The sequence below is a fragment of the Podarcis melisellensis genome, assembly GCF_964234715.1.
Source record: "Podarcis melisellensis genome assembly, chromosome: 3".
In the NCBI taxonomy this organism is placed as follows: Eukaryota; Metazoa; Chordata; class Lepidosauria; order Squamata; family Lacertidae; genus Podarcis; species Podarcis melisellensis.
The window spans coordinates 50,450,557-50,475,066 of NC_138530.1; the positions used below are offsets into that span (position 1 = coordinate 50,450,557).

The following is a 24,510-nucleotide window of genomic DNA, read 5'->3' on the forward strand; positions in this document are numbered from 1 at the left end:
GCTGATCACAATATGGGGCGCGGGGGGGGGGAGTTGGGGATCGCTGCTGCGCCGTTCCTCCTGGCAAACTACGTGGCGTAGATTCAGTAGGGACCAGCTTCCTTGATGGGCAAAAGCTTCACCTGTTGGATTTCTAGTCTCTTGAGCTCTTGGGAACAGAAGGGCTAAATTTTAATATTGGGGGAAATCTCCCTCTCTCTCAGCTCGGAAAGAGAAAGAAAGGGCGCTCTGGGCGTCGGATCACTTTCAGCCTCTCTTCATTTCGGCCTCATCAGGTTCAAGTTCTCAGCCGGCTGTGGGTCTCTCGTAAGGAATCGTGTGTTTTTGTGGCTCCACAGAAGCGTCGGCGACTGCAGAGATCCCTCCCTCCTTCTCTCTCTCTCTCTCTCCCCCCCCCCCCGCTCCCCCAACTCCAAGCCTTTTCCAAACTGTTTTACGTTTGTTTTAGGAAGGGTGTGAGCTCTGCTGCAAATCATCTCGGCTTCCAAGTCTCTTGCTGAAAGGGTGCAGGTTGCTTACGCCCGAGCGCCCCTTATCATTTCAATAAATGCCAATTGCAGCCTTGGCGCTGTTATAGCAATGGAGCTACAGACGTCATTGCCTCCTCTTGGACGTGAGATGCGGCCAACCCCTCAGCCCCCTTCTCGCGCTCAAGAAAAACTCTGCAACTTCCAGCCAGGCGCGCAGTCTTTTGCCTAGAGCTCCTGGGCACCAGCAGCCCGCTAACAGAGGGACCGAAGAGGGATCAGCCAGCCCAGTTCTTTCGCTCTCTCTCTCTTCGAGGAGAAAAAGAATAATCATGAACTCTGTCGATTTGGGGGTGGCTGCCTTGCAAAAGGGCTTTGCAGAAGCTTCGGGGCTACAGATGGAGAGGGAACCAAGCAGCCAACATGTCTTAAAGCAAGACTTGTCGAGCGCGGGGTTCCCTTCTTGGGGCGTCCAGGTTCCCTTGGGGCACCTGCTGCTCTTACTGTCTGCACCAGCAAAAGCTGGGAATTGGGGTGGGGTGGGGGACCTTAACTTCCAGCCACTTCTGTGGCGAGTCCTCCCCGATTTCGTCTCTCTTTTGCCTTCCGGACTGAACCCCTTTCTTTCCAACTTGCCCCAGAGGGCGAAACAACCGAGATCAAGCTCGCTGCGTAGTTTTGGAGGGTAAGTGTCCGTGAAGAGCGGGGGCGGGGGGGGGGGGAGGCGGCGTGGAGAACGCAGCAACCTCGGAGGGCAGAGCAGGTGGTAGAAAAGCCGCAAAGGCTGGCGGGGTGGGGAGAAAGAGACAGAGAGAAAGAAAAAGTGTGGCAGGTTCTGCCAAAGCAGCGCGTGCGTTTTTTGCATCGAGGCAGCCTGGAGTGGAAAGGGTTACAGAGGCATTTGGGGCAGGTGCGGGTGGGGGGGGGGAGAGAGCGGGACAGGACGCAGATCCTGTCCGACTGCTGGGATTCCACCTTCCGTAATCGGGGAGCGCGCGTGCTTAAGAGTCGAGTTGCGCGTGAACTCCTGGTGGCCAGCTGCGAAGCGCCGGCTGCCCGCAACGATTCCTTAAGAGTCCGGCGCAACTTCCTTCGAGGGGACTGGCTCTCTCCTAGGCAGCGTGCTTCGGCGCTAGCAAGCCGAAGGGATCCGGGATCGGAGCTGGGTGGAGCGAGCAGGCTCCTTCCACGCGCCCTGCGCCCGATCCGGCTTTCCTGCTCAATTCCCCCCCTTCCTCCGGCTGGAAGGATCATCTGGTCCCTCTTCGCCCCCTGTCGTGAATTTCATCCGCTAGGACTCGCGCTCCGCGCACCCCACGCCGCTTCCCAAAGCAAAGCGCCCCCCCTGCAGGCGACTCGGGCCCCTTGCAGCCCTGTGAGGCTCAGGCTAATAACTCCTCCTCTTCCTCGCTCTCTGCAAGTCCTCCTCACCTTCATTGAGGTTCATTTAGAAACATTTCGCGCTGCACCCCGTCTCTAATATATATATATATATATATATATATATATATATATATATATATATATATATATATGGAAGTCCTTCTAAATATATAAATGTACATTTATATATTTAGAAGGACTTCCCTATTACTGTTACGCAGCGTCCCTTAATTTCCAACACCCCCCCTTCCATGATCAGTTGGCCACTTTCTGAATTCCGCACCTCTACTTACTAGTTTCCCGAAAAAGGCTATAATAATAATAATAATAATAATAATAATAATAATAATAATAATAATAATAATAATGGTGGTCCGGAGGGGGGTGGGGAGCAGATCCCATAACCAAGCAACCCTCTTTCGACGTGGGGCTGCGCGGATGGGCTTGTGATTTGTAGAATTGCTCTACTTAGACCCTGCCTCCTCCTTGCTCTCCAGCCACTCTAAAGTCTCTCCCCCTTTTTAAGCAGCGATTCCTTTCCATCCGCGGCGGTGTGTGTTACGCGCGCGTGTGTCTCGCTTTCTCCCTCCCGATCTCCCTGGAGAGAGAGAGAGAGAGAGAGAGAGCGAGAGAGAGAGCGAGGGGGTGAAGGAAACTCTACTCCCAAGCCCCGTCCAGATGTCGAAGAAACGCAAAACCCCCGAGGGTGGAGGATCCGGCCTCCCCGAGGAGGAACCCAAAACCCAGTTGGGGGACAGCGAAGAGCAAGGTAGGAGGGGGGCGGAAAGCAGCTTCGCCTGCTAGGGGAAAATATTAAGAGTGGGATCCCAGCATAGGAATGCATCTTTGAGCCGATCAGATCCCCCACCAGCTGCTTGAGTTGGGCTGGCGACTGTCAAATTTAGGCCAGATTCCCTCTAGTCCAGGCTCTGTGATTGTATATATACTTCTATTGTGTGTCTCGGGGTACTGTTGAACTTTTGGGAGTGAAGGGTGAAAAGGCAGGAGAGGAAACAAAAGGGACGATTGATTGATTGATTGGCTGATCAAGTGATGGGAGGAGGGGCTGCAGGGTGGCTGATCAATCGTTCTTCCCTCCCCAGCCCTTTAATTTCAGTTGCATATGGTGTGCTCCTTTCAGTCTGTCTCTGGAGCATTGGGCAAATATTATATGGAGATCAGTATGTTTGGCGGTGTTGTGGGAGTGGGGGTAGCTGGTGAGTGAGAGTGCATTTCTCTGTGGGAAAGACTGGTGGAGGGTCTCCTTACTTCCTCCTTTGGCAAATCCTCCATCTCTGCCAAGGTGCTAGTTGCAAGATGCCGATTGCTGCAAATATTGTACTTGCCTCGCACTTGAGAGAAAGTTGTGGGTTTTTTCTTTGCTGCATTCCCCCCCCCCCTTGTGTGTGGGGAGCTGCCATGCACTTTAGCAGCTGGTGTGGGAAAGCAGATCAGCCCTGCCCTCCTTTGATCTCTTATGCACTTTGGCAGTTGTTTGTTCTTTCAGTTCACCTGCTCGTTCTCTTTCTCTTTTGGTGCTTATTCTGCTTTTCTGGGGCCTAGGTTCCACTCCAAGCCAAGGCACAGTCTTGAAGGGCTCGTCATTACAATGCAGAGGAGGGATTGGGGTGTGTTGGGGGGTCAGTGGTCCAAGCGATGATTGTGAAGAGCAAGCTGGAGATTGTGTGTCCCCCGTGGACTGTAAATGTGTTTCTGCCCATGGCAGAATTGAGACGGTGCATTTGCCTTGTTGGCAGGTGAAAAACCTGAGACTGGAGCCGAAAGAGAGGGAATGCATGTCATCCAATATGGAGTCAGTTGTCCTTGTTCTCAAAATGTTGAGGATCAAAATGCCGTCAAAGCCGATCAAGACTTGGGAGATTCAGTCTCCGCCATGGATGTGTTTCTGGGGGGTGATATGATGTGGGTTTTCATCTGTCTTCATTGCATCAAGCCCAGTTCTTGGTGTGCTCTGCAAACATTTTCACAATGACGCAGTCATGGCGTTCCACCATTTGCTTTGAAGGGGCTTCTGGAAGGTTTTCGTTCTTCCTCTGTATTAGAGTCCTTCAGCATCAAAATAAATGAAAGCCACCCTTTCCAATCCTAAACTATTTGTCTGTGAAAACAAGTCCAGTCACTTGCAGGCAAACCCAAACCTTCTGTGCATATTTCTATGCAGTTTATTTTCTTTTCAGTTACTTGGAAGTGAATAATTTTTTCAGAAAACCTTCCTTCCTTCATTGAACAGAGACCTGAAAGCTAGATTGCAAGTGAAGTGCTATTTACACTACTGGGTTGCTTGCAGTGAACATGGAAGCTCACGGAGAACACTGGCGCGGTGCAAATGTGATGGTTTCAAAACCGCTGCTTGTCAAGAAACCTCATGTAATGGCGGACAAAAGTACATTATGTTAGCAACGAGACCTTTATTTGGAAACAAAGTAGAACTGATGAGCATACTTCCTCAGATTTGCAAATGTTTAATTAGCGAGTGATCGCCTAGCCTCTGCTCTGCTCACCTAATTTCCGACTCACTTCCATTGCAGCCAAGGTATTGAGCATGGTCCAGATGATCTTTTTCAAAGCCTCGATGGCTGTTGGTCCTTTGTAGGCTGGAGGATTCAAGCTCCAAATGCGTCAGCTCAGCTCTAATGCTGGGCAGTGGTGAAACAAGTGTCTGCATGGCACTCAGTGCCAGTGAACGCTACAAGTACTCATTTCAGAGAGCAGATAAAGCTTGTGCACCTATATTATGTGTATCCACTGCAGATTCATGTACGTTCATTGATACTGTAAAATCATGGAACTAAACTTAGAATGCTTGACTTGCCACACTTATTTTTACATAAGCATATTTAAAAGTCTTTCTTCCCAGTTGACAGGAAAAATAATTCTGTTTGCTAATTTTGTGAAAATGTAATTGTGGAAACCATTTGAAGTATATAGGATGCCACAATATCTGTGTGTGTGTGTGTGTGTGTGTGTGTGTGTGTGTGTTCTCTTTTATAGTACCACTATGGATTATCCTAAAATGATTTGCTGTATACAGTGGTACCTCGGGTTAAGAACTTAATTCGTTCCGGAGGTCCATTCTTAACCTGGAACTGTTCTTAACCTGAGGCACCACTTTAGATAATGGGGCTTCCCGCTGCTGCTGTGCCGCCGCACAATTTCTGTTCTCATCCTGGAGCAAGGTTCTTAACCCAAGGTACTATTTCTGGGTTAGCAGAGTCTGTAACCTGAAGCGTCTGTAACTTGAAGCGTCTGTAACCCGAGGTACCACTGTACATACAAAACACTTGTGTTTTACGGAGACAAAATACTTACTAGGCTCCAACATGCTTTACATTGGGATTATTCAACCCAATGAAAGTCTGCCAACATAAATTTCCAATCTACCTGGGGCACGTATATCCCTAGTTTTGTTTAATTTAGACAGGTGATATTATTTATTAACCCTGCTAGGATTTCTAGAAATTGCAAAAATGCAGGGGGACTGCAAAAACCTTCCTGCTTTGCATGTAACAACAGGAAAAGAATAGATGAAGGCTGGAGATTGGAGCAACCGATCAAAGCTTTGCTGTTGTAATTCTTTACAGTATTTGGTAAATAGAGGGTATAATCTGCTAGTAAGCAAATTGATTTTTTCTAAGGACATGTGTGGTTCTTAAGTATCTCTGGCCAACAGCACTTAATTCATACATAACATCACAATGAGTTCTCCTCTCCTTGCCTTTTATTGTATTAACAAGCCCATGCCGTATTATTTTGACATCCTGAATCCTGCTTTTCTGCACATGCAACAAAGGAGACGACTGAACGATGGTCTGCTGAATGCTGATGGTACACACACAGAATCTCTCTTAGCGTTCTGAGCTGGAGAAGAACAGGATTTGATTCATAATAAAGCCAAACATGATGGACTGGACAAATTCATATACTGAACTAGGCGCTGTTTATGATGAACTTCAATGACATAACTAGTTTATATACATAGAACTTATTACTAGTTAGATTTGTGTGCTCCAAATAATCCAAGGAGACTCGGCTGAATATCTGATGTTCAGATATTACTGCTTTTTTATTACTGGATATTTGCAAGTATGAATGATTCTTTCAGCTTAAATATGAGATTAAAAGTAGTGTCTGAAATCAGCCATCTATGTGAACAGGAAGGCATTAGCTAAATGAAGCAAATGTTTAAAATGAATGTAGTCTCTATTGCAGCAGGACAACATTAACTTCTTCAAAAAATGTGCAATATTTATTTTGTGTATCCTATCCTTCCACTGTCAAAACAGTGTTTGCACTATTATAAAAAAGCAAAATAATAATAATAATATAATAATAATAATTTCAATAAAATCAGCTTTTTATTTGTCATTAAGATTAGACAACTCCAGTGGCAAGATCAGCTGCTAAAATTTCAACCAGGCAGGCAAAATATAAGATGGTCAAAATATAAGCAATGTGGACTAGGTGGTAGAATAGAGACAAAAGGAGCCAAACAGTTTTCCTGAAGATTTCCACAGTTTTGGTGCAATCACACAGAATATGTTATACATCTCAAACAGTCTTGCGTCTGTTTAGTTGGGATGCAGAAATTGGCCTTTCTATGGTCCTTCAGTTAAACTTGGCCCAAGGCATTTGGGAATTTAAAGGTATTTACCAGCACCCAAAATTATTCCCAATTGGTAACCAGTGCATTGTTGCAAAATGGTGCAACCGAGCACCCACAAACAGCTGAAACATCTGGAGACTTTTGAGAGACAGGTAGCCTCCTGTAAAGTGTCACATCTAGAATGCAAAAAATAAAATAAAAATAAAAAATCAGTGTAGCCATCTGATGTTCATCTTATGTCTCTCGCGGTGCAGACAAACCCTTACAGTGGTCTTAAGGAGATCAGCATAAATTTTAAAAAAATGTTAGCGTAATATTTTTAGGGCAGCTTTTGGTTAAAGCATCTCATTTCCATGTAGAATTTACTAGAGGAGTACAAACAGCATTCCCAGGACAGCTTAGTTTGATGGCAGCTCTTGCTTCCTTAACACCCAAATTTCTGGAAGCATTCACATAGGTCCGGATGTCCAAGGGCTGAGCAGTTCCTGGGCTGATCATGTTGTATATGGGATTCACTTAGGCACCTCATCTGGCTCTGTTCCATGCAGGGCACCCTGCCTATGGTGTTAAGGGATGCAGCGAAGTCTGAGGTCTCTGGCTGCAGGCATAAACCAAGCTCTAACACATAATGGTGGGCTTCAGAGGGCTGAAGTGCATGTGGCGCTATGTGTGCACAGTTTTTTTTTAAAATGCAAATAGAAGCTGCTGAGGGAGTCTGATTATTACTGGGATCTGGAACAGCTTTCTTGGCTAGTCTGGAGCCACTAGTGGACTCTAGTTTCCTGGAAGCTGTGTTGCTGTTACCAGGAGGGCTAGTTGTTGCTGTGCAGATGCACTGGCAATGTTGCCTGACTTTGCTGGTGTGGTTGCACCAAACCACCCTTCCCTGGAATCAGCATAGTGGCGCCATCTCCTCAAGTGAGCTCCTTCAGCTGGAATCACAGCAGGGGAAGGGGAGATTAACGCTTTCCTTGCCTCCTGTTGTCTATAGAAAAACCACTTCTTTGAAGTGGCAATTTGCACTGTAAGGAAACCGCCCCCCAATTTTTAGTTACGGTAGTTTTTTAAAAAAATCTCCCCTCATTTGATGCCACTGGGGGATTCCCACTCCAGAGTAAATACTAGCTTCAGAAAATGGGTTTTCTTCCTGTTAGCAATAGAGAAAGAAAGCGTTGTACTCTCCCCAATGTCCAGTCAGCTCTGATTGCATTATTCACCAGCCTCTGCCAGAAGCTCTGTCTACATTTTTCAAAATACAGTGGTACCTCAGGTTACATACGCTTCAGGTTATATACGCTTCAGGTTACACACTCCGCTAACCCAGAAATAGTGCTTCAGGTTAAGAACTTTGCTTCAGGATAAGAACAGAAATCGGGCTCTGGTGGCACGGCGGCAGCAGGAGGCTCCATTAGCTAAAGTGGTGCTTCAGGTTAAGAACAGTTTCAGGTTAAGAATGGACCTCTGGAACAAATTAAGTACTTAACCCGAGGTACCACTGTATGTTAAATGCAGAAATGCATTTAATGCCACATCTAGTTTGACCCTGACTTTTTTCTCCCTTTTCTCGTAGTACAGGAAATATTATGAGTACCTGAAACTTGTATGGCTTTAAAAAGGGATTAGACAAATTCATGGAGGGTAAGGCTATCAGTGGGCACTAATCATGTTCTCTTCATACTGGTGTGGTGTTGAGAGCCAGTGTGTAATGGTTAGAGTGCTGGAATGTGACCTGGGAGATCAGGTTTCAAATCCCCACTCAGCCATGAAGCTCACTGTGTGACCTGCTCAGAAGCAAGTCCTATTAAATTCAGTGGAGCTTACTCCCAAGTAAGTGTGGTTAGGGTTGCAGCCTTTATCTGGATCCAACCCATGGTGTGACTGCAGCTGTGCCTTTTGGCTTGTGGTGAGAGGTTGCAGTTGTTTGTTCTAACCTGTTGACAAAAGGGCAGAATAACTAAAATATTCCAAGTCTAACTGAGCATAACCAGTGCTTTTTCCTGGTGGGACGCAGGGGGACGCACACCCCTAAACATTTTGTGAATCTAAGTTTGGCCTCATTGAGGGGCAGTATTTCAATATGAGTAGGAAAATGAGAGTACCTCTAAACATTTTTTAAAGGAAAAAAAGCACTGTACATAACTATTGGTTTTGTAGCATGTTTATTTATAACGAGGCTTATCCTGACGTTGATTCTTTCTCCTTTATTTTCAAAATAGTTTGCCTTATATGTATAACAGTAGCTGGTTGAGTTCTGTGATATCCTGCAAGTTATCAAAATAGTGCCAATTGTTCTTGGTAAAGTAAAACTATGAAGAACACAGACAATATTTGAATGTTGTGGTAGTGGTGAATGCAGCTATGAATATTTTGTTTATCACTAGCCTTTTAGACGAACAAGAGCAATTTACATTCCACCGGCTAGGGTTGTAGTTTTTAGTCCGGACTCAGGCACATGAGTTTTCTTAGAAACCTCATTTTTAAAGCAATCTTTGTCATCAGATCCCAGGAATAGATTGAGAGGAAGAGTGCAGTAGCCAGATTTGCAAGTCTGCTTTGGAACTGGGCAAGACATTCAGCAGTAAGGGATCAGCTGCCTTGGACTTGGCAGGCTAGAAATTTTGCACTGGATTGCCAATAAACCAAAAGACTAAAATCTGTGTTTGGAAGAAATCATACAGCTTTGAACGAACATTTTATGCAGCATCCTGCTTCTCTCTCTCTTTTTTTTGAGGGACGAGCTTATGTTATACAAGATAGGAAAAAGACGTGTAGCAGATAAAGCATTGGTCTTGATTCCCACCCCCTCTGCACCTTCCTATACGGTATCTAAAATGTTGCCAAGCAGTTTTAGTGTTCTTATTTGCTTCCTCCCTGCCTTTCTTTTCATCAGTAGCATTTTAAATTCACCTTTCACCAATATAACTATTACTACTGTTATCGTCATTATTTTGCTATTCTTATTTAAAGCAGCGACAACAGTCCAGCAAGTTAAGAGCAGGTAAAATACCGGTAAAACACAAAATAAACATTTCTGACATAAAAGTACAACCAATTAACAGCAGCAAAAGAGTATCCCATAAATGCTTGGGAAAATAGAGGTTTTAAGCTGGCGTCGGAATGTCAGCAACGTTGTTTCCAGTCATACTTCTGTGTGGAGGGAATACTCCAAGTAGGGCACCCTCACCAGGAAGGTTTCTGGTGGTGGGACAATGAAAATATTATCCCCGAGGTGCTAGATGCAAGAATTGAGGCAGGCATCCTGTTTATTGCACCCCAACTCCTGGGCTAAACCTCTTCACATCTTTAGGCCAAGGTCTTTATTCTCTAAAAAAACTTTAGGTCACTGAAGAAAGAGAATGGGTTGCTCTCCTTGACTTTGCAATTCTGCAATGGATTTGGATTGTTGCTTTTAACATAGTGTTGATTTTGTTGTTTTATGTAGTCTCCAAGCCATTTCAGGGCTTAGTACATGGGGCACATCTTTCTTTTTAACTGTATTAATAAACAGGCTGTGAGGGCTCTTCATTGAATAATAATAATAATAAAAAATATAATTTATATCCCGCCCTCCCCAGCCGAAGCCGGGCTCAGGGCGGCTAACAACACTAAAACAGTGCAACACTAAGGTGAATTCAAGCAGAGTGAGCCTATAATCTGAATAAACTACAGAATGAGTCTTTGGAACACTTCTGTGTTTTGTTTCTCTTAAATCTCTGTCTACAGTGCCCACTACCTTTCCCACAAATTGCTTTTAAGTTCTTCATAACATGAATTATATCACATTTTGTCCGAGACTTACCTTATTTGACTTCTTCCTCGTTCCAATTCATTCTGAGGAAAGGAGCTGAGTCACTGAGAGGCAAACCTAGCAACTGTTGAATAAGACACAAGCACAGATAATACTAACGTGTAAACAGGAGTAGCGCTTACAGTTTTGCCACTTCACTTTTTTGGAAAATAATGAAATGTGCCTAAACTGAGGTTGTTATAACTTTGAATATAAAATGTGCTTAAGGTCCAACATTGAGCTACTCATCCCCTACTGTCTGTTGCTTCTGAAAGTATATTGAGATCATCATTTTTGTGTGCTCTGTTTTCATAAACTGTAAACTGTTTTCTGACACACAGTCAAATTGTTTGGTAACTTCTTGCTGGCATTGCTTTTGACACATTTACAAATTCAGGGTTACCAGACCTCCAAGTGTCCCTATTTTCCAGGGACAGTCCCGGATTTACAGAAGCTGCCCTGGTTCCTGATTTGATTCCAGAATGTCCCACTTTTCCTTAGGATGTCCCTAGTTTCATTAGAGAAATGTTGGAGTGTATGGAGTTATGTGTCCCCTGAGCCAAGGAGAGAAGTAACTATACAACCTTTAGCAGACATCTGAAGGCAGTCCTGCGTAGGGAAGGTTTTAAAAAATGTTTAATGTTTTATTATGTTTGGAAGTTGCCCAGAGATGGGTGGGGTATAAAAAATAAAATAATCATTGTTGTTGTTGTTGTTGAATAGGACATCCCTATTTTCATCAGAGAAATGTTGGAGGGTATGTATTACCTTGTAGGCTTGGGAAATGGGATTTGATTTATGAAATGGAATTTGCTCTTCAACCAGTTGGCCTCGCCCACTACCAGGCCACAACCTGATCTAAAGTGGCTCACAACAGGAGCACTACCGCCATAAATGTACATGGCTAAGGATGGATCTTGGTTCTGAAAAGGTTGAAGATTATAGGTTTAGGTGAACAAAATAATTCAGGTAAAATTTAACTCTAATTGTATTGAGCTGTGATTGCAAATATTGCTATCTCATGAGTATTTATTAGAATGTTAGTCTTAATTTTTCTTTTAAAATGCCTGTAATTAGGTTCTGAGCCTTCCCTTTAACTGTTTTTGTTTGCCCCTGGACTTTGTATAAGGTTTTGTCAAACTACAAGGCATAGTGAGTGTCGTGTAGTGGTTAGAGTAGTGGGAGATGAGAGTTCAAATCGCTGGTCAGCCAGGAAGTTTACAGGTTGACCTTGGGCCAGTCTCTATCGCTCAGCCTAATTTGCCTCATAGAATTGCTGAGGAGAGAAAATGGAGGGGGGAGGGGGTAAACAACGTATGCCACCTGGAGCTCCTTGGAGGAAAGGTGAGGTGTAAATGTCAGAACATTTTTTCTTATGCTCAGAACTATTTTTTTCTAGACTGCTCTAGAAAAACTATATTGAGAAAACTAGGATAACGAAGAACTCAGAGAATCATAGAATTGTAGAGCTGGAAGGACCATGAGGGTCTTCAGTCCAACCCCTTGAAATACAGGAATCTTTTTGGCCAACGTGGGGCTCAGAATTAAGACCCTCATAAATACCCAGAAAAGAAAAGCAAAGCATGATGACTGCTGGCTGGGATTAGGGACAAGGACATTATTGATGTACTGTATTGCTGTACCTTGGCTTTCGGTTTATTTATTTTGTCTGCAAAAATGTCTACACCACCAATATTAAGAAAAAATGTCATGGTGACAAACAGCATAAAATCAAGAATTAAATTGCATCCGTAAAACAAATGAATACAGGACAAATCTGTAGATCAAATTAAGACATCAACATGCCTGGATCAGCTCTCAGGGCAAGGCTAGATGAGCAGCTGTGGACCAGGTTCCCTGAAAGGCTGACTTCTCCTCCAATGCCTGGTAAGGGTGTTAAAATCAACCAACGAAATCTGGTTAGTCTTGTCAATTGCCACAGCCTAATGGTTATGGAGGTGGGATTTTTCACTGGTGGCCCTGGTGTTAAATGCATTCCTTACTGAAATACAAGAGGTCTCATCTGTATTGTCATTCTGTTGGCTTTGAAGATGCATCGGTTTTCACAGGCATTCCTTTGATCTCGCTACCTCGGTCCTTCAAAATTGCTGTGCTTTTTTCATAGGATTGTTTTATTCCGTATTTTAATTATGGGCATTTTTGTTGAATGCTTGCCTTTTATACTTGTAAAACCACCTAGAAGCCTGTTTTGGCATTTCTATAAATTGTTTATTCTTAGTAATACTGTAATGATAACAGGTGAGTTTTAGGTGGGTGCCGCTTCTAAATGGCAATACTGTAGGTGCCTGACGGATGTTCATCAGATACACGTTCTAAAAGGCACGTGCTGCCACATTAATGGCCCTGGTCTCAGAGGATTTAAGACAAACCTCAGGAGCATACAGCACTGCTAGGAGTGTCTCTCTTGAAGTTCAAAGTGACAGGGATACATAAGGTAAGGCATTCCAGCAGTAGAGGAAGTTTTCTGAAAACATTGTAGTTGTACTTATGTATTAATTGACAAGAGGAGCTGAATGTGGAACTGTTCTTTCTGAAACTTTGTAATCAGATATTAGTGTCACTTTTCTTATCTTAGCTGTCAGTCATCCTATCTTGAATTGTGGTCCCATCATCTGACATGCTAAGGGTCCAACCATGTGTAACACTAAATCTGTTTTTGCATTTAACATGCATGTTCATGTTTCAAAAAAATAAAAATAAAATAATGCAAATGGCAGCTGCTGGACGTGCTGGCAAATTTTGGGATCCCAGGTACATAGTACCCAATACTAGTCAGCTTGGGTCAGCATCTGAGACAATATATCCAGAAGTTCCTCTAACCCTCACTGAGAGTAAAAAATATATACAATAATAATACATCAAACCAAAGAATTAGTAGTTTGCTGCTCTTTTGTGACATCCAAAATCAGCTGCCTGTGGCAGCTACTTCACTTTGCATAGAGGTAGGACTGGCCATGTATAAAGCCAGCTCTGAAGGGGTGTGAGGTGGGGAACATCTAAGTATGTGAAATGTTTAGACTTCAGGATATAAACAGAGGGTACATATTAGATTTTCACTTGAAAAGTAAGCATTTTCCTCCCCCTTGGTATACCTGCTTCCTTTTTATTCTGCTCCCTGTATGGAAGTTGTATGGCACCCCACAATATGAGTATCATGAAGTGTGAGCCTGTTAGGATATTTCTTCCCAAGAAATCAAGCTAGAGAACCATGTATGGCAATTTGAGCTCCTTGAATAAAAAGGTAGAATGCAATAAGAAAATGAATGAGTTAAGGAGGGGAAAGTAAATTTGTCACCTCCTGTGGCATGACTAGAAGAACTTGTGGCCTCCCAACTGTTTGACTCTAGTTCTTTTGATTGCAAACGTTCAATTTAGTACAGGCAGGAACTGGTGGTAGCCATGTGTCCTAATTTATTGGTGACAGTCCTCTGTTTGAAGGGCTGGCCAGGCCCAAGCCTGGTTACAAGATAAAGGATCCTAAGTAGGGAAAGAAGGAGGTGCCTTGAAGTTTCCCATCAGCTGTTAGCAGCTGGACAGCGAACTAAGCAGGCTGTCCAGTTTCCCCTTGATGGTAAGTCATGTAAAAGGTAAAGGTAAAGGTACCCCTGCCCGTACGGGCCAGTCGTGTGCGCCCATCTCACTTAAGAGGCCGGGGGCCAGTGCTGTCCGAAGACACTTCCGGGTCACATGGCCAGCATGAGAAGCTGCATCTGGCGAGTGAGCGCAGCACACGGAAACGCTGTTTACCTTCTCGCTAGTAAGCGGTCCCTATTTATCTACTTACACCCGGGGGTGCTTTCGAACTGCTAGGTTGGCAGGCGCTGGGACCGAGCAACGGGAGCGCACCCCGCCGCGGGGATTCGAACTGCCGATCATGCGATCGGCAAGTCCTAGGCGCTGAGGTTTTACCCACAGCACCACCCGTGTCCCGCGTCATGTAATGTGCTTAAATTATAGCAATTATTTCTAAATTTGCATCTATCTCCGTAAATTAGCTTATCCAAGTTTTCAGCAAATCTGTATTCCCCTTAGTGGAGACTCCTAGTGGAGTTTCAGATTTTGTCAAAATGAAGCAGACAAACCAAATTTACCAAAAATAAATGGCTTATCCCTGTCTCACCTCCTGGGCAGGAAATAGATAAGTGGAACATGAAAGTACCAGACCCAAGTGACCTGAAATCTTTTTACGGTAGAGTGCAACACAAGATTTTTTAGGCTAGATCAGAATGCCTCTGTAGACCAGGTAGGTAGCCGTGTTGATCTGACAATCGAAATAAATTTATAAATTTAAAAAATGTCCAGTAGCACCTTAGAGACCAAGTAATTTGTTTTGGGTATAAGCTTTCGTGTGCATGCACACTTCTTCAGATACAGTGAAACAGAAGTCACCAGACCCTTATATATAGTGGGAGGGTGGGATGGGGTTTTTTTTCTGAAGGGTAGTAGGAGATGGGTGATTGACTCAATGGATATGGTAAACCTGTTGTCTCATTGTCTCATTACATATGCTAAAGCTATTTTTGGTCACCTGCAGACCATCCCTTGCTTTTTCCTGTAGGACTAATTGCAGTCGTTAACAGTTGTCAACAGGTTTACTATACCAACATTTGCTCTTGCTTTTCAACAGTTACCGTATTTTTTGCTCTATAAGACTCACCTTTTCCCTCCTAAAAAGTAAGGGGAAATGTGTGTGTGTCTTATGGAGCGAATGCAGGCTGCACAGCTATCCCAGAAGCCAGAACAGCAAGAGCGATTGCTGCTTTCACTGCGCAGCGATCCCTCTTGCTGTTCTGGCTTCTGAGATTCAGAATATTTTTTTTCTTGTTTTCCTCCTGCAAAAACTAGGTGCGTCTTGTGGTCTGGTGCGTCTTATAGAGTGAAAAATATGGTACATTCTGTTCAATCAACTCTTTGAAATAAAGAGCAGTGTGCTATACTATGTGGTTCTGCATCCCCATTCATATTGCTTCCATAGAACATCGCAGCACACGCTTCTCTTTCTTCAGTGTTTTGGAGCACATGTGAAAAACCTCCTATGTCTGATAATTTGACCTTCTTGTTTTAACCACCCAAGCAAGAAGGAAATATTAATTAGGGAATTGTTTTTTCTCAACTACAGAACAAGTTGGCTTGCTTAACTAAATAATGACTGGATTCATAGCATGTCATATGTAGGAGACTGCAGTGCTGGCAACTGTAGCTGCCCACTGATTCATTCCCATCTGTTCTTGCCTTGCAAAACAGTAGGTGAAACAGAGAAGGAAACAGAATGCAATACCTCTGCATAATATGGGATTGGCAGGTTCCTAGTGGTATAGAGGAATTTAGGAGGGAGTACAGGAAAACACTGGACACGGGTGGCGCTGTGGGTTAAACCACAGAGCCTAGGGCTTGCCAATCAGAAGGTCGGCAGTTCAAATCCCCCAACAGGGTGAGCTCCTGTTGTTTGATCCCTGCTCCTGCCAACCTAGCAGTTTGAAAGCATGTCAAGTGCAAGTAGATAAGTAGGTACTGCTCCAGCGGGAAGGTAAACGGCGTTTCCGTGTGCTGCTCTGGTTTCGCCATAAGCGGCTTAGTCATGCTGGCCACATGATCTGAGCTCCCTCAGCCAGTAAAGCAAGATGAGTGCTGCAACCCCAGAGTCGTTCGCAGCTGGACTTAACTGTCAGGGGTCCTTTACCTTTTTACAGGAAAACATAGGCTTAAACTAGCTTTTAATAGAGTCCAGACCTGAAATAGCTGTTAGAGATACAATATTTTCTCAAATACCAGTAGTGCTATAGCAGTAAACTTTGAAGAGTACCATGACAGCCCTTAGGAATACATGAAGCTGTCTTATACAATGTCAAGCCACTCACCCATCTAGCTAGACTGGCAGTGGCTTACTGGGGTTTCAGGCAGAAGAAATGGAAAAGAGAGAAGCTTGAATACATTAAAGGGAAAAGCACTGAAAGGAGAAAAAAGGTGGCTTTTTTAAATGGTGGGGAAAATTTGTGTAAACTGGTTGGAGAGTCACTGAGAGGGGGAAAATTATTTTAAACAATGGTAGACATTTGAGTAGAGCAAGTGGAGGTGACACAGGGGAAGTGGCAGTTTTTAAAAAGTTTGAGTATGGCAAGAAGGGAGTTTAGAAAAGTATTGTGTTAGCTTTTTGGTGCTGGCTTTGTGTTGCATCCATTTCTGTTATTGGTCCTTGGACTCAGCTGCACTTGCAAATTATATTGTTATAACTGTGTTATAAACATCCGTCACCAGATGGCGCTGTAGAGCTGTCATCTGTCACCATTGAGATTTTCCATTAAGAGCTTTATAATGCATTTTTCAGTAACTTTTTTTTTTAATGTGTATAGATCCAGCCCTTGTTTGTTTTCATATAAAACAACCCATCAGTATTCCTCCATCCTTGCTTTTCTCAAATGTTCTTTCCTCAAGCAATGGGCTAAGGAAGGAGAACTGGAAGTGAGAGCAGTGGCCGAGTCCATCACTTCCTTCAACAATATTAAATTACTAAACAATAATTAAAACTGATCCATAGCTGTGCCGCTTTATTCCCAGGCAAATACGTTTTCTCTCTCTGTGTGTGTTGATGAATATAATTCAGGAGGACCTGGAATTCTCCAGCAGTTTGGAGGGACACTACTGACATTTCTGACATTTTTATCTGGAAAATATTTTCTTAGACTTTTTTGAGCAAGCCAGCCCTAAGGAAAGTGTTGCATGTGGGAACCCCATGCAAAAGGTAGAAACCTGTCCCTGGATGGCTTTGCCTCCACTGTTGGAGATCCCCTGAAAAAATGCAGCCCATCACTGGTCCCTGGATTAGAACTCCTTCTGCTATACTTCCCATGAGAATGATGTGGATTTCTCTGTTTTTTAACACAAAGCTGAAATAGCAAGTTTGTCTGTGCTGCCAGGGCCGGCCCACTCACCCATGAGGCAAGATGAGGTGACCGCCTCAGGCAGCAAGGTGCACCAGAGCAGCAGATCCTGATATTTTATCTTTCTTCCATTCCTTGTTCCTGATGTAGATCTTCCCTGACCCCTTCTTCACTGACGGGGGAGGGGGGGAAATGCCATTTTGAAGTCTGCCTCAGGTGCCAAAATGTATTGGGCCGATCCTGTGTGCTGCTATTCTTAGACATACAACATGCAAGTTAATTTGTGGCTAACACACTCTACTAGCCCTTATTTCAAATGACTAAATCTTCAAAGTCTTGGTTTTAAGTACATGAGAAGTTTTGGCTAAACTGTGGAGAATGGAGATGTGCTTCTAATAGTCTGTAGCTGCAGCAAACTGAAAAACAAAACATATATTGTTGTGCTAAGCAATTTTAAAATGAACAGAGCCAAAAGAGGGAGCATATTTTAAAACAAAATATCAAAGCCTAAAGATATAAGCTGAAAACCTGGTGGTTGTTCTTCTAAAAAAAAATCTTAAGCAACTTTTGAATATGTGTACTATTGCCCTCTGCTGGACAACTTGGGACTGTGAGCAATATTGTGCTTGATAAGGTGCTTTTTCTGTTCAGAAAACACTTTTATGATTTATGAAATAATAAGGCAGAGAAGTCTAAATGGCAAGGACAGATGGAGCAATGGGCTTAGGATCACTCAATAATTGTCCCCAACTGACAGGTTTGCATTTACAATAAACTAAAACCTTATCCAGGATAATGCAGCTCCCATGTAATTTGTCAATTAAAACAAACAAATAATGTAGCAGGCAGGAAGGCATGGTGGGTTCTACATTCTTCATTTGGTCCATACAAATCTTTAGAAGAGGATCCGCAGGAAACATTTCTTGTGGTTCATGTGGAAAGATGCAAAGGGTCATCAGGACAAAATGAAACTTAGTGGTGATGCCCTTTAAACATCCTGAAGCTTTCTCTGTTCATCCAGGCATAAAGGCAGCTTGAGGTCCTGAAGATTTGGCGCTCGGATGAATTGCAACCTACTGTGAAATTGCAGAGAAGCATGACAGATGCTGTGGCCATTTCCAACCGCACCTAGATTGCTTTCCCGATTGCATCAGACTATGCAAAGCTGGTCTAGAGGCTGTGGCATGTACTACTAATGCCATTTGGTGTGCACTAGAACCTAGAACAGAGATGGCCAGTGTTTGGGGGCCTGTAAGCAGCTTTGCAAACTGAATAACTTGTCACAGGTACCACACACACTGCAACTTGCAGCCTTTTCTGTCCAGGAATGCTACACTGAAGCCTCATTTTGGCAGGGCATGGGACCCTGTGGGTGCCAGAGAAGACATCTGTGGGCACATGGGTGCTCCTGAGTGCTGCACTGATGAGCCCTGGCCTAGAGGCTACCTCTTTCAGATTTCACAGCATGGATCAGATCATTTTGGCCATCTCTCTCCCAGGTTCCATGAAGCATAGCTTCAACACTTAGGTTGCAGAGGGGCAAAGGAGGTCTTGATACTCACATGATCGATGAACAGCTCGTCTCTGTATGTTGCATTATGCTTGTATGGCAGTCTGCATTGTGCATCATCACTGGCATATGCCAGGGTCCAGAGGCCTCTCTCATTATCAGACTCTGGGATAACAAATCAGATGGCCAGCAGGTGTCTGGAAAATGAATGTGAACTGACAAGGCTCACCTTTCCCTTTTGTCTACTGAGGTTATACTGTCAAGAGTCCCTTTGCAGCTGCCTCTGGACTCTGGATGATCAGAGGTGTATGGAAGGTGTGTTTGGTCAAGCTGTTCATCCTATCCAAGCACATTATGTGTATCTAATGGACCTACTATGAACAGAGAACAATATTTCACAGCCTAAAAGGGCCATAAACATGACACTAACAATGAAGCTATACATCACTGATTGGCAGTACCAGGAGGTTCGCTGTCACTGGTGGTGGAGGAGAAATTCATGGTTGCAAAGGCAAGGGTGCAAATATGAAGAGCTGCTTATTGAAAGCCGGCAGTAATCTCCTAATATGTTTCAATAAGTGGATTAGAATTTGGAAATTTTAGATAAAGCTGTCAGGTTGCAGACTTGCGCTGTAATAAATCCTGAGCTCCATTCCATCGTCTTAATAGGGAGAAAAGCTAGCTAGCCTTTCTGTTTCTTAATAATACCTCATGTTCTTACCATATGAATATGAAGCGGATGTGGAACTCAGTTTGTGGGTGCTACTTTTAAAGGCTGTGATACACAGCAAACATTGCAAACGCTATGTTTTAATAATGTAGGGCAACTGTTATATAAGGCTGACATCTTAGGCATGGCTACAGTCCCACTGTATTTTTCCAAGTAACTAGAATTTGGCTATAAGCCTAAGAACCGCACAGAACATTCTTCTGAGACATACAAGGCCCCCGTTCTACTTTTTTTCTAGGCTTCTGATCAGGTTATTGCCCCACTCTTCACAAACCTTGCGGAGCAAACTCACTTGGTCCCTTGGACATCGTCTTGCTTCAAGCACTGCCACTTCCAACTCTGAGGCATGTCAGCTTTTCCTTCTCTCTGTTCTACTCTGACATGGACGAGAGGAGTGATTACGGAGCAGTTGGTTCATTTGTCTGTAGTTCCTTAGTAGAGCTCATGCTTTGCATGTAAAAGGTCCCAAGTTAGGGTGGTCGCATGTCCTACTTTACAAAATACAGTCCTTAATTTGAAGGGCTGTCGAGATCAAGCCCAGTTTTAAATAAGGGACCATAAGAAAGGAAAGCAGCACAAGGTTTGAAGGTGCTCCAGAATAATTAGTGGTTAGACAGCAAACTGAGTTGATGCTCGGGTCATCTGGCCTTGCCTGCTATGGTGAGATGTATTGCATTTCTATGTAGATTATGCCAACCTGTGCAACTGTTCTGCAAATATGTCACCTTTTGTCCTCTTTTTCTGGTGATGCATGTGTGGCTGTTCTATTTCTTGTTCAACCCCTGCCACTTCCATTTTAGAATGAGTCCTATCATTGAAAGCCCAGTGCAAGAACTTCTGTTTGCACGAAGGGATTTGCCCCTCTTCCTCTGTGTCCTCCCAAAATTGACTTTTTTTTGCAGGGTGTGTGTGTGTCTGGAGAATCTGCAAATTGGTGTACGGACAAGAAGAGGGAGTATCATTTCATCTGGCAAGCCAAAATGCTTGTCCTGACAGAACAATCACCTTAGGGCAATGCTGAATTCTTCTCAGTGAGTGGACAACCTAATACACAGGCTCAATTGTAAGAATGTCAAAAGCACACATCACTTTGTCTCTTTGTTATATACAGGCAGCTACCTATCTGTGTGTGATTGCACACATGCACATGATGCTGAACCCAGAAGTGACCCTACAATGTTACTAAAATTGCAGAACGGTAGCGGAATGGAATGCTTTATGAGGTCACTGCTGACATGTACAGGGTCCAGAATGTAACCCCCATGCAAACTGAGGATTTCCTGTAAAAACAATGACTCTTGACAACATGGTTGCAGTGGATTATAACAAGTATGTCCTAAAATGGTTTTCTTTGACACTTGCTCCAAACCATGTCTTCATACTGTGCAACTTCCCTCTGGCCTCTTTAGTTTTATTATAAGGCTGAGGAAATGAACACACTAGTCTTTACTGTATCCTAACTGGATATGCATGTTCAAGACTTGCACTTTCTTCATTTTCTTGAACTTTTAAGGAGCACCTTCCGTGCAGCTCAAAACTTACAGTTTTAACCATCTCATCATAGGAGGAAAGGAAGAAACACACACCTTAATTTTAAATTGTAGTTAGGATACCATCAACCACATGTCTCCAGTGTAAACATCTTGCTGCATATTCCAAATTTATACAATTGATGCCAAGAAGACAATGCCCCAAATAATGCCATTTTGAAGCATAAAGCTTAATGGCTGCAGGGCAGCAGAGGGAGGGGACTCATCCAAACTTCCTTTTGTGCTGCATTTCTAGGCACAGACCCATGTTTTAAAACTTCATGTCCAAGTGATATATATTTATATATATATATAAATCTATCTCCCCAGCACTTTCTCCATGGAAATCTCCTCTTTTCCACTAAATTGGAGCAAATGGCGATCCACAGAAAACTCGGAATTGCTGTTTGTTCCAATTCATCATTAAAGAGCCACTTTTCCTCTGGAAAGCAAAGTGGCAAAAACAGCACACTCAGACATACAGGTTTGAAGCACAGAACTGTGCCTCGAAAGCGCAAGACAAAAGGTAAGTGTGGATGAGCCAGAGAGAGAGGAAATGGTTGGCCTAGTGCAGTACAGCAGGCCAGTGGCCAGGACAGGAAAAAGATGGGTGGCCAGTTCTGCACAAAACCATTGGCACAAGCTGGCTAAAGCCCACATGAAACAGCTGCTGCATGCACTGGATGTACTAAGCTTGTTTCATGCAGGTGTTGCCATTTGGCAGCATTACATTTTTTGTCCTGCCTCTAAAAGCAATCCTCTGTGGTTTAACAGTGGTGATCTTAAACATGCTGGACATAAGGAGGGAGCTAACAGATAAAGCTATTCCAGAAGGCCACCACATGGCCGGATGATTGTGAGAAGTAACCTCCAGATTCCTATAGGTTTTCATAGCATTTAGACTCAGTTAAAAACCATGCCTCCATTATCACTTCAAGCAATTGCAAAAGGTCATGCAGTCTCGCCTGGCACTGTTTTGCCTAAGATAGTGATGGGGAACCTGTTGTTCTCCAGTCCTAGCCTGCATAACCAAATGCTCAGGGCTTATGGGAACTGTAGTGCAGCTACATCTATAGGGGCACAGGTTCTCCTCCCATTTCTGCCATCATGAAATACGCAGAAACAAAGCTTTGTTGTTCTGCATACGTAAGGCTGAAACCGACTGAAATTCAATACAGAAATGAAAAATCCAGATCCTGGGTCATTGTTTCTAACCACTCATAATATGTCTTGATTACTATGTTGTGTGTATATAAGACACCATAGAATAACAGTTTGATTTTTAGAATCAAGTTGTACTGGAAAGGTTGATGCCAGTACCTAATGTTCTGTCTGCAGAACAAAAATAATGTAATGCATCAGAATATGTAAAAACACACGCAGGCTAGTCTGCCCCCACCACTCTCCCTTCTTGAGAAAGTTTTGCTGTAATGGTAATTTATGATTGCATGAGATACTTGGTTTTAAATGCCACTCTTAAATGCAAATAGTGCACTAGATCACATATGGCCATTGCCAGGATCTCCAGGTCTCATGGTTGAAGCGTTTTAAGGTTCCAGATTTTTGCCTGGTTCCAGATTTTTGCCAGGATTTTTTTTTTTTGGGGGGGGAGATCTCACACTTCTGAATCCAACAGATTGCAGACCAAGAATTGGCTGTGGTCTTCTCTGCCACAATCTGCAATGATTATTTTTTCTTGTGATTTAATTATTTATTCCCACGTTAATGTTCCCATAGCAATGTTAGCTCTGCCACAATGCACATATGTAGCATTATCAAGAACTGCTAATTTATGCTTGTCTACATGCTGGGACTCTGATAGGCACTAGTTTTTTAAAAAAATAAAAAAGCCCACTCACTTTTTAATGTGGGATACTTTTTGAGCATCAAATATGCTTACCACTGAGCTATTTCAAGGCCTGCTCTGAAGGGAATGGTGAGCAGCAGGAGGCCCAAGGTGGTGCATGAGGAGCAGAAGCTTCTTGTTCTGTCCCCTGGACTTGAAACAGCAGGCACCTCTGGGCTGTCACTATTTTTTGGAAGAATTTGGCAGAGGAGGATTTAAGGCAGCAAGACCGGCTCCCCTGCACAGGGCGCTGAGCCAAGGGGGTGCCTTCCTGCCTCCTTCTCAAAGCCTAGTTAGTGCCTTTGTAGCTTTGGGAAGGAGATGGAAGGGCTCTAGGACCCTGCCAGAGCCCTCACACCCCTTTCCCAAAGCCTGGTGCCTCTCTTACCCGGCTTTAGAAGGTGGTGTGAGAGCTGAGATGTGTATCAAATTTTGGTCTCACATATGGTGCCATATTACCAAGGTCCACCCCTAGAATGGTCATGTGCTCAAAATTTCAGGTTGCATGGTTATAGCTTATTGGGTGGTCTTGCAAAACAAACCCCTTTCCTTAAATGAGCAGGCAAGGAAAGTGATGGGGAAATGCACAGGAAAGTGTGTGATACTACTTACTGAGACACATTATCTAACCTCCCTGCAAACAAACCAGAAGGAATGCTCCATAAATGGGCAACATGGTCTAACCTCCTTTGCAAACAAATGGGGATGAATGCTCAAGAAACAGGTCATCTGGAAGTGCTCAGTATTGCTTCAAAACACCCAAAGTCCTGCCAGTCCTGAATCTCTGCAATCTGGTCTACAGTGGCCCTGTGTTTGCATGCAAAGGTTTATTATTATTATATTTATGTTCCCTATTTCCTCCAAGAAGTTCAAAGTGGCACACATGTTTACCCCGCCTCCCTATTTTGTCCTTAAAACATGTCTGGGATTTCTGCATAATGTTTTGCTGTAGAAAGACATGATCAAGAGGCAGAAATGGCGCTTCTGTGGCATGATGGGAAGATTGTGTGCTCTTGATCTCTACAGTATGCATTTTGCCTTTAAAGAATATCTACAGTACAAACTCATTCTTTAACATACTGCTTTTTCCTACTTCCCTTGACTATTGGAGAGATGTGATGAAATAGTAAAGGGAAAGGTACTGCTGACCGTTAGGTCTAGTCACGGATGACTCTGGGGTTGCACGCTCATCTCGCTCTGTGGACCAAGGGAGCCGGCGTTTGTCCGCAGACAGCTTCCAGGTTCCGTGTCATGTGGCCAGCATGACTAAGCTGCTTCTGGTGAACCAGAGCAGCACACAGAAATGCACGGACATGGGTGGCACTGTGGTCTAAACCACAGAGCCTAGGGCTTGCTGATCAGAAGGTTGGCAGTTTGAATCCCCACAACGGGGTGAGCTCCTGTTGTTCGTTCCGTGCTTCTGTCAACCTAGCAGTTTGAAAGCACGTCAAGTGCAAGTAGATAAATAGGTATCGCTCCGGTGGGAAGGTAAATGTGATGAAATAGAGAGCCTAAATAACTTGTCCTCAAAGCTTTACAGAGTTCACCAGTGTTGTCACTAGTAATTAGGTGAGGACAGCTGTTTCTGGACAGCTACATTGGAAGGAAACTCAACGTGTTTCTAGTGATAGTTTAGTTCACTAGTGATGACGTACTATCACTGTCACCTAGGAAATGAAATATGTTGCTATGGGAACCTCAAGGCTGCATTATTACACATTCTCAAAATGTTGAC

General features: G+C 43.7%; 1 long non-coding RNA gene across 2 annotated transcripts in view; it reads left to right on the top strand.

Moving 5' to 3' along the window:
- Positions 1–485: 485 nt before the first annotated feature.
- LOC309367565 overlaps positions 486–24,510 on the top strand; it is a 95,287-nt gene continuing 71,262 nt past the window's right edge. The window contains exon 1 of one of the 2 annotated variants that reach the window (XR_014167219.1): positions 486–1,152. This is a non-coding gene — a long non-coding RNA (uncharacterized lncRNA). Of the gene's footprint in view, positions 1,153–2,548; positions 2,620–24,510 lie in introns of those variants that run through there. The other variant, XR_014167220.1, reaches the window with a different exon arrangement.